Below are 9,628 nucleotides of genomic sequence, written 5' to 3'. Positions count from 1 at the left end.
GGGCAGCTGTACCTGTACACGCCATCCAAGCTCTGTTTGACTCAATGCCCAGGCGTATCAAGGCCCTTATTACGGCCAGAGGTGGTTGTTCTGGGTACTGATTTCTCAGGATCTATGCACCCAAATTGCGTGAAATTGTAATCACATGTCAGTTCCAGGATAATATATTTGTCCAATGAATACCCCTTCATCATCTGCATTTCTTCTTGGTGTAGCAATTTTAATGGCCAGTAGTGTAAATCAGGAACGCGAGTCCAGTGAGCTAACCACTGCGCCACCTCGTTCGTCGGAAGAATACAACGTTGCGAATGGGGTCTCCGATTAGAAGTTGTGAAATACTGGCCTGTCCTACCCTCACAGCATGGAGGTGAGGTCCCACGTGCCTTTGGATATTCAAGGACCATTGATTAGCATGTCGTCAATTATGATTGTGTACTCATTACTATTTCTCCGGTTATAGAGCCAACGAAGAAAATGCTTCAGACAAAATGTATGTAAATTTTACCCTAGAATCGCAATCTGCAATAAAAATTGGGGGTTCCCACTCAAGAGTTCAAAGTCGCCCCCCGCCACCCATGTCCCCCCCCCCCCCCCCCCCGAGACAAACAAATTGGAATTATTGGAATTATAACTTCTTTTGATCCGATGGGTAGTTTTCGAGATATTCCAATGCATTAGGAAAAGCAGAGGGTCTATAACACTTCCTTGATGAACGCCGAATACCATTTCTGTTTTACTCGACGACTCTCCGTTAGTCGCCACATAGTGTCAACTTTCTGACAGGAAATCACAAACCCAGTCGCACAACTGATACTACACAGGCATACAATTTCATTAGAAGTGGTTTGTGAGGAACGGTATGAAAAGTCTTCTGGATACCTAAAAATACGGAATCATTTGAGATCCCCTGTACATAGCACTAAATACTTGGTGCGAATAAAGAGCTACCTGTGTTTCACAGTAACGATATTTTCTAAATCATTTTCTTCGAGGTGATTCATAATGTTCGAGCAACGTATATTTTCCAAAAGTCTACTGCAGATCAACGTCAGTGATATGGATCAGTAATTCAACAGATTACTCCTGTTCTCTTTCTTGAGTATTGGCGTGACCTGTACAACTTTCCATGCTTTGGTTACGGATCTTTCGTCGAGTGAGTGGTTGTAAATGATTACTATATATGGAGGTATTACATAAGTATACATTTAAAGGAACCTGACTGCCATCGAGTCTGGACCGGAAGGCTTGCCTTCATTAAATAATTTGAGTTGCTTCCCTACATCTACGATTATGTACTTCTAAGTTAGTCGTGTTTGCAGCAGTTCTTGATTCGAATTCTGGAATATTTATTTCGTCTTCTTTGGTGAAGTAATTTCCGAAAGTCGTATTTAGTAACTCCGCTTTAGTGACATTAGCAACATTACTATCTCTATCTCGCAGTGAAGGTATTGATTGTGTTTGCCGCCTTTGTACTTTACATACGACCAGATTCTCTTTAGATTTTGTGTCAGATTTCGAGACAGAGTTTCGTTGTGGAAACTGTTAAAAGCCTCTAGTCTTAAAATTTCGAGCTACTGTACAACTTCGCCAACTTGGGGATTTTGCGTTATTTTAAATTTGGCATGCTTTTTTCGTTTCTTCAGCAATAGCGTTCTGGTCTGTTTCGTGTAACATGGGGGATCAGTTCCCCCTCTTATTAATTTATTTGGTACAAATGTCTCAACTGCTTAGGGAGCTTCAAGTGAATTTATATTTGCTTTTTTAAATAGAGATCTTTTGCTACAAATAGTTTTCTGTTGAGGGCAGCCGCAGCTGGAGTGACCTGTATTTCAGAAACATGTATTACTTCAGCTGCGGTTGCCCTCAACAGGACACTATTTGTAACAGACTGCCTAGCGAGGCTAACAGGATGTATTTTCGGCCACTAAACTAGAAGAAACCGTCAGTTAAAGTGAAAACTGATACTGCTTTTAACAAGACATATTTAAAACATAGGTTAGTACCTGCGTATATTGGGCATTTTGTTAGCATACGAACGGTGAGGTCTGAAAATCGCATAAGAGACGCTCTGTTTTACCATGGCAGGAAAGAGATCCGTCGCTTGAATATTAAAAAAGATTTTAATTAACAGGGACATGTATCTGACAAATTTTGGGCTTCCGAAGATGATAAATGGTCAACAGTAGCCATGGGTCAGCGAGCATATTGAGTATGTTGTCAATAGTCTTAAGAACAAAACAGCATGCACACATGTCAATAAGTTAGGCAGCATGAGTTTTCAGGATAAGAAGGATGAGAAGTATTTGCGTACATCATGTAATTTTAACTTCTTTCCTCTATGTAAGGAAAATAATTTATTGAGAAAGTAACAGGCTCACAATGTACACAGCACTAGCACGCAGCAGCATGTAACAGCGTGGATCCCACACACTGTCGCAGCACTGGATGGTGTAAAACTCACCACTGCAGAAAGCAATGCATTCGGTGTCGGAGTTAACGATAGTATCGAGGGCGTACGTAGCAGTGATCAAGGTCTGGATGGGGTAACGTGTTGTGGGCAGGGTGAGGACGGAACTGTCAAGAAAATTAATAAGAAGTTAGCAGAACATCAAACACTAATTGTCTCGGCTGCTAAGAGCAAAGAGTAGTTATTTTAGAAGAGTTTCGTTATGTGGAGAAAGTCCATCACTTCTTTACGATCAGTCTGTCTGAAGAGTGTTAGTAATCGTACGGCTAAATAAGTTGATACATTAAAAAGATCTCAAAGGAAAGTAAGGTCTTCCCTGGAAAGCCCAAAATTAAGAACTTGGTTCCGATGAACTCTAGAACACACAGGCTGAGAGCCACGTTTAAGGTACATAAGGAGCAAGAGGGCGGGGAAGGTTGGTTATCCGATTGAGAAAGGACTAGAAAAACTTCTAAATGGGCATTATTCCCACCCAAGTAACTTCAGTATTCGTAGCAGAGAACAGTTAACTAATAAGCTATCAGATCTGAATATTCCGCAGGGCACTCATATAGCATTGTTTGGTAAAAGAATATGTACACCAGTATTCTGATCGACACTGTGCATGATATGATTGATACCTTGAGGAATTACGGTGGACGTTCTGCAAATGGGATTGACGATGTCTTCGAGCTCTTCAGTGCAGTGCACAGCTATATCAGGTCTGCGGATCGTGCCCTCATTCAGTAGTATGGCCAGTCCATGGGCTCTCCGTTGTCATATACCGTTGCTAATATAATTATGACTAAGTCTGAAAGTGATATGCTAGTAAAATTGCACTGTGATGCAGATACGTTGGCGACGTTTTCCTGCTGTACAATGGTTCTAAGATGGAGTGCTGGGATTTTGTTGATAAATGATTGCTATACACGAAAAGATGCAATTTACCACAAAACACAGTGAGGGTGGATGGGTACCTTCCGTAGATCTAAATATTTACGTACAGGATACAAGGATTGAGTATTACGTTTTTAGAAAGGCCACAATGATAGATGCTGCTATACGCCGCAGTTTTGATCACCCCTTTGCGTACAAGATGACGGCTTTTAGATGATTGTTGTATCGACTTCACTGTATACTCTTGTCTAAGACGGCACATGATCGAGAATTTCAGTTTCTTTTGCACATGTCAATCAATACGATTCCAGTGATGCAATGAATATTAGTAATGTTATACTGCGTAAAATGGATTTCTCTAGGAATAGGCAGAGGTCAAATAGTACTGAAATCGTACTACGGAGGTTGGACGAAGCGGCAGACGAGTTCATTGGTTACCATAGGATACCATACGTTGGCACGATTTCGCAGAAAGTAGGCAATAAGTACAAAAAAGATAAAGCCAGCGTTCTTTATCCCACAGAATCTTGGTGAAAGACTTGTAAACAGAGAGAAGGTAGCCTGTGAAAAATACGACGCTTCTGGTGTACAGTGCATCAGTTGTGACATTATCCTACCATGTATGTGGGGCACACTTGTACAGGATTTGGTATTAGGTTCCGAGAGCACCAGCGTCTGAGTAATTCGAAGTCTGCTTTAAGTAGCCACTTACGTTATTCTTGCCACTCCATAATATGTGTAGCTAATAATTTCAAAGTCCTACAAAGAGCAGTAAATGGTCAGACCTTAAACATTCTGGAAGAGACTGAAATCATACGGAGTCTAAAGCTATACCCCCAACACACAGTCATCAGTTAGGTAGAGTTAAGACATCACAATATACTGTCGGATTACCTTTAAAGGAGGTAATGTTATAGTCTTCGACTGCTTGGTTATTGATCCAGAACCTGTTGCTATTATGTTCTTGCGGCTGGTCTAATTGGTTTTAACGATTTTTACGCTGAAGTATTTTATCGATTATATGGGTATTCTGTGTGGCCTCAGTCACTCCCATGATCTTTGGATACGTTCGAAAATGTTCGTAACTTTGCCCGCTATGTGCATGGTGGCGCTATCGCCCTCCGTTATGCACAAGAGCACACCGACTGTCAGCGTGGCCCTGAACGGCGAGGCGGTTCCAAAGTTGCTGTCCGCCTCTTCGTCATGTGACGTGAGTTCTCTTAACCATGGGCCTTCAATGTTCCTAGCTGGGGTTTTTAAATTTTCTTGTTTGCTTATTTTGCTCCTTTGATTGCAGGTAAACACGCTCCTAATATAATAGTTTCTCTACTGGTCAGTTTGAACTATGACGCGCTGCTTGATGCAGGGAACAGTATTTTATTTTGCGAAGGTTGTCCTCCTCCTATCCATATCAGGGCTTAAATGTTTTACTGGTGTGTGAGTATTTCATATTGGTTGTCATGAGCATAGATTATTAGGGTAGGGGTCAGTTTGTTATCGTAATGTCGATTGTACGTTTCCTATCTTTACACCTGAAGATGTGATTTGAAATCACGAAATTGGTCGTCTTCCTGTAAAAGTTCATATACAGCTGAAAGCGGCTTATTTCAGAAACAAGATATATTATGCACTTATTTTTGGCGCGTGTGGATGTTACGGTATTCAGTCTTGCTACAACGTCCTCGTGGTCATTAATCCCTACATCGATCAAGATGCTCCCTATTTTCTTCGGAGTATTTGTTGCTAAGAGGTCAAGTACGTTTTCTTAACCCATTACGCTTCGAGTGAGCGACTGAAGTAATTGCTCAAAATAACTGTTATTGGATTTTTCTGGCGCTATGTACCAGAGCCTAGCAAAATATTGGCATAATAAAAGCTATCGGGCTTGCAACCGCACATAAAGGAGTTAGGCGAACACTGAAATTGTTCCCGTATAAAGTGAGAGCAATGCATGAATTAAAAGATGCGGAGCATGAAAAGCGAATCCGTTACTGAAATTGGTTTACATCTTTTATTGAGAGATATACCGCTGATATTCTTGACGTTATTTATTAAGACGAGACCTTGTTCCACCTCTCTGGTCACGTTAACACACAAAACACACGAGTATGGTCAACGGAGAATCCTCGTGCTGTGCTTGAAATGCCATTGTATGATCAGAAAATTGGAGTGTCGATATCCACACGGAGCATTATTGGAATTTTATTTTTTTAAGAAACCGTGAGTGGTGAACATAAGCACTTATCGTTATTGTTTAACGATCCACGAATTCATTGGCCAGCCAAAGGAAGACTAAATCAGCTACTCATGGTTTCAACAAGATGGCACAATTGCACACACATCTGACAACACTGTCCATCTTCTGGAAGAGATTTGTGGAAAACGTATCATCTCAAAAACCTATAGCCCCCTCGCTAGCTGAACCTTACCCCACCAATCATTTTTCTTTGGGGAGCATCAAAATATGTAGTGTACCACGATAACCCATGTACATTTTGTAACTTGAAAGCTTAAATAACTACGTGCATAAAAGCATGTCACATTCAGATCTGCAAAAAATGTTTTCCAAGAAAATTAATCAGGTTCGGACTTGTATAGCCGCCCGTGGATGTCGTTTCCAACAACACGGCAACTTTCCGAACACCCTGTAGTAGACAACCTATTAAAAGAGCACGGTGGTAGCTTAGGAGCACTGTCGCCGGTGGATAAGAAGTAGTATCAAACAAAGGCCATTAATTGGAGCAAAAAGTTTCTGTAAATGTATGTCTGGAACACAGTAGTGTACGTTAGTGAATCATGGACTGTGGGGAAACCAGAAAATCAAAGAACATTTGGGGAGTGGTGCTATAGAAGGTTGTTGAAAGTTAACTAGAGTGATAAGATAGAAAACGAGGAGGTTATCCGCAGAATGAGTCAGGGGATTGGAAGGAACAGGAAAGATAGAACGTGCGCTGTTGGGACATCAAGGAATAATTTCCTTGATACTAAAGGAAGCCGTAGGTGCCGCTGTAGCGGAAGACAGAGATTAAAATATGTCCAACAAATGATGCAGGAAGTTGGGTGGAAGTGACGCTCTTGAATGAAGAGCTTGGCACAGTGGGAAGAATTCCTGACAAGACGCATCAGACCACACACACACACACACACACACACACACACACACACACACAGACACAGACACAGACACAGACACAGACACAGACACACACACACACACACACACACACACAAATGTAGAACTGGGACCAGAGGATCACGTGACTGTCCACCGCTGTCGTAATCACGGCAGTGAAATGGTACGTACACTCCTGGAAATTGAAATAAGAACACCGTGAATTCATTGTCCCAGGAAGGGGAAACTTTATTGACACATTCCTGAGGTCAGATACAGCACATGATCACACTGACAGAACCACAGGCACATAGACACAGGCAACAGAGCATGCACAATGTCGGCACTAGTACAGTGTATATCCACCTTTCGCAGCAATGCAGGCTGCTATTCTCCCATGGAGACGATCGTAGAGATGCTGGATGTAGTCCTGTGGAACGGCTTGCCATGCCATTTCCACCTGGCGCCTCAGTTGGACCAGCGTTCGTGCTGGACGTGCAGACCGCGTGAGACGACGCTTCATCCAGTCCCAAACATGCTCAATGGGGGACAGATCCGGAGATCTTGCTGGCCAGGGTAGTTGACTTACACCTTCTAGAGCACGTTGGGTGGCACGGGATACATGCGGACGTGCATTGTCCTGTTGGAACAGCAAGTTCCCTTGCCGGTCTAGGAATGGTAGAACGATGGGTTCGATGACGGTTTGGATGTACCGTGCACTATTCAGTGTCCCCTCGACGATCACCAGTGGTGTACGGCCAGTGTAGGAGATCGCTCCCCACACCATGATGCCGGGTGTTGGCCCTGTGTGCCTCGGTCGTATGCAGTCCTGATTGTGGCGCTCACCTGCACGGCGCCAAACACGCATACGACCATCATTGGCACCAAGGCAGAAGCGACTCTCATCGCTGAAGACGACACGTCTCTATTCGTCCCTCCATTCACGCCTGTCGCGACACCACTGGAGGCGGGCTGCACGATGTTGGGGCGTGAGCGGAAGTCGGCCTAACGGTGTGCGGGACCGTAGCCCAGCCTCATGGAGACGGTTGCGAATGGTCCTCGCCGATACCCCAGGAGCAACAGTGTCCCTAATTTGCTGGGAAGTGGCGGTGCGGTCCCCTACGGCACTGCGTAGGATCCTACGGTCTTGGCGTGCATCCGTGCGTCGCTGCGGTCCGGTCCCAGGTCGACGGGCACGTGCACCTTCCGCCGACCACTGGCGACAACATCGATGTACTGTGGAGACCTCACGCTCCACGTGTTGAGCAATTCGGCGGTACGTCCACCCGGCCTCCCGCATGCCCACTATACGCCCTCGCTCAAAGTCCGTCAACTGCACATACGGTTCACGTCCACGCTGTCGCGGCATGCTACCAGTGTTAAAGACTGCGATGGAGCTCCGTATGCCACGGCAAACTGGCTGACACTGACGGCGGCGGTGCACAAATGCTGCGCAGCTAGCGCCATTCGACGGCCAACACCGCGGTTCCTGGTGTGTCCGCTGTGCCGTGCGTGTGATCATTGCTTGTACAGCCCTCTCGCAGTGTCCGGAGCAAGTATGGTGGGTCTGACACACCGGTGTCAATGTATTCTTTTTTCCATTTCCAGGAGTGTATATGCCATTCGGTTGTATGGAATCAGCGCAGTAAAATGCGTAGACGTGTTAAAACGGCAGAAAGGAGTTATTGTGCATAGACATGTCCATCAACATACTGTGAAAGAAGCTCCTTGATTTGTGTCCTAACTGACAAGAACCGGAGATGAGTGTTAAGCCTTGTCAATGACAGTTGGTTTCTAACCCCACGCGAATTGCTGGCGTCAGTAAATGTTGGTTCATCTCGACACAGAGAAAATTACGAAGTACACTACATCCAACGGACGTCTGGAACCGAATACCTCGAAAAAGGCGATTGCTCCAAGTGGCACAGACAGCTGCACTTCTTAAATGGGCCAAGCAACAGAGAAACTGGTCAAGTATCTGACTGGTAGTGTGTAATATGGTCCGACGAGTCATGATATTGTCTGTTTTCAAATGATGCAAGTCACCGACTGCGCCGGCGTCCCAACGGCCATGGTGTGGAGGGCTTAGCTCTGGCTGGAGGAGGTTGTGTGATGTTTTGGGAGTCTATCTTGGACCCACTCATTCAGTTCAGAGGTGGTTCTGTGATGTTTGGGGGATGTAGCTGGACCCACTCATTCAATTTGGAGGTGGCTTGTAAAGGGGGATGTTTCTTGTATCGTGACGGCTCCATTCATTCAGGTTACGGTGAACATGAAGTAATATGTTTGTTTCAGCATACTCGGTGAGGAAGTGTTGCCGTTTTTTCTACCTTCTTATGATGCATTTGCTGTGGACACTCCTGCTTTCCAGGATGGTCATCTTCACAGTTCTGGTCTGACGAACACTCAGGTGCCCTATCACACAGATTGGCCCGCTAAAACACATAGAACACGGCATAATTTGGAATAGCCTGTGAGATGCAGCGGGTAATATTTCCGCAGTTTGGCAGCTCTGCGAGATCTAATCATCAGTTAATGACTTGATCTGGATATGGCATACCTGCTGAAACTTGAGGACGCTCTTCCTCATCCCAATGAAACCATTAACAAGGATAGAGGTGGTTTCTCCTGATAGTGAATACTGTTTTTCTATCTGGTGTTGTTAGAAACCACGAAAAGCTCAAATCTAGATGGTCGGGTTGGGATTCGGGACCACATCCCGGATATGAGAATGATACTCATATATTAACGACTGCTCCACCTCGATCTGTGGGTATATAAAGATACTGTTGCATAATTAAAATCTCCAAATAATCATTTAGGCATTATTCCCCCTTGGAAAGCAACTCCACAACAGTACGGAGCTGCAACACCTCCCCTCTCCCTCTCGCCCCTGTTGACACAGTGCTATCGAACTATAGGATATAGAAACTACGACAGAAAAGTGCTTATTGAGCGGTCGTCATACACAAGTGACACGTTTTGGAAACAATGTCAATTATTGCTCGACTGGGGAATCATTACAGAAAAATAAAAGCGATTTAATTGCATGAGGACAGAAGACCGGCATGGGGACAGCCGTTGTACAGTGTTTGGCGGAGAATACTTTCCATAACCTCAGTTTGGACAAGAAGAGAATAGAATAGAATAGAATAGAATAGAATAGAATAGAA

This window comes from Schistocerca nitens, chromosome 2 (genome assembly GCF_023898315.1).
Source record: "Schistocerca nitens isolate TAMUIC-IGC-003100 chromosome 2, iqSchNite1.1, whole genome shotgun sequence".
NCBI classification, from domain to species: Eukaryota; Metazoa; Arthropoda; class Insecta; order Orthoptera; family Acrididae; genus Schistocerca; species Schistocerca nitens.
The sequence above is the reverse complement of the archived record's forward strand: the minus strand, read 5'-3'. Positions refer to the sequence as shown.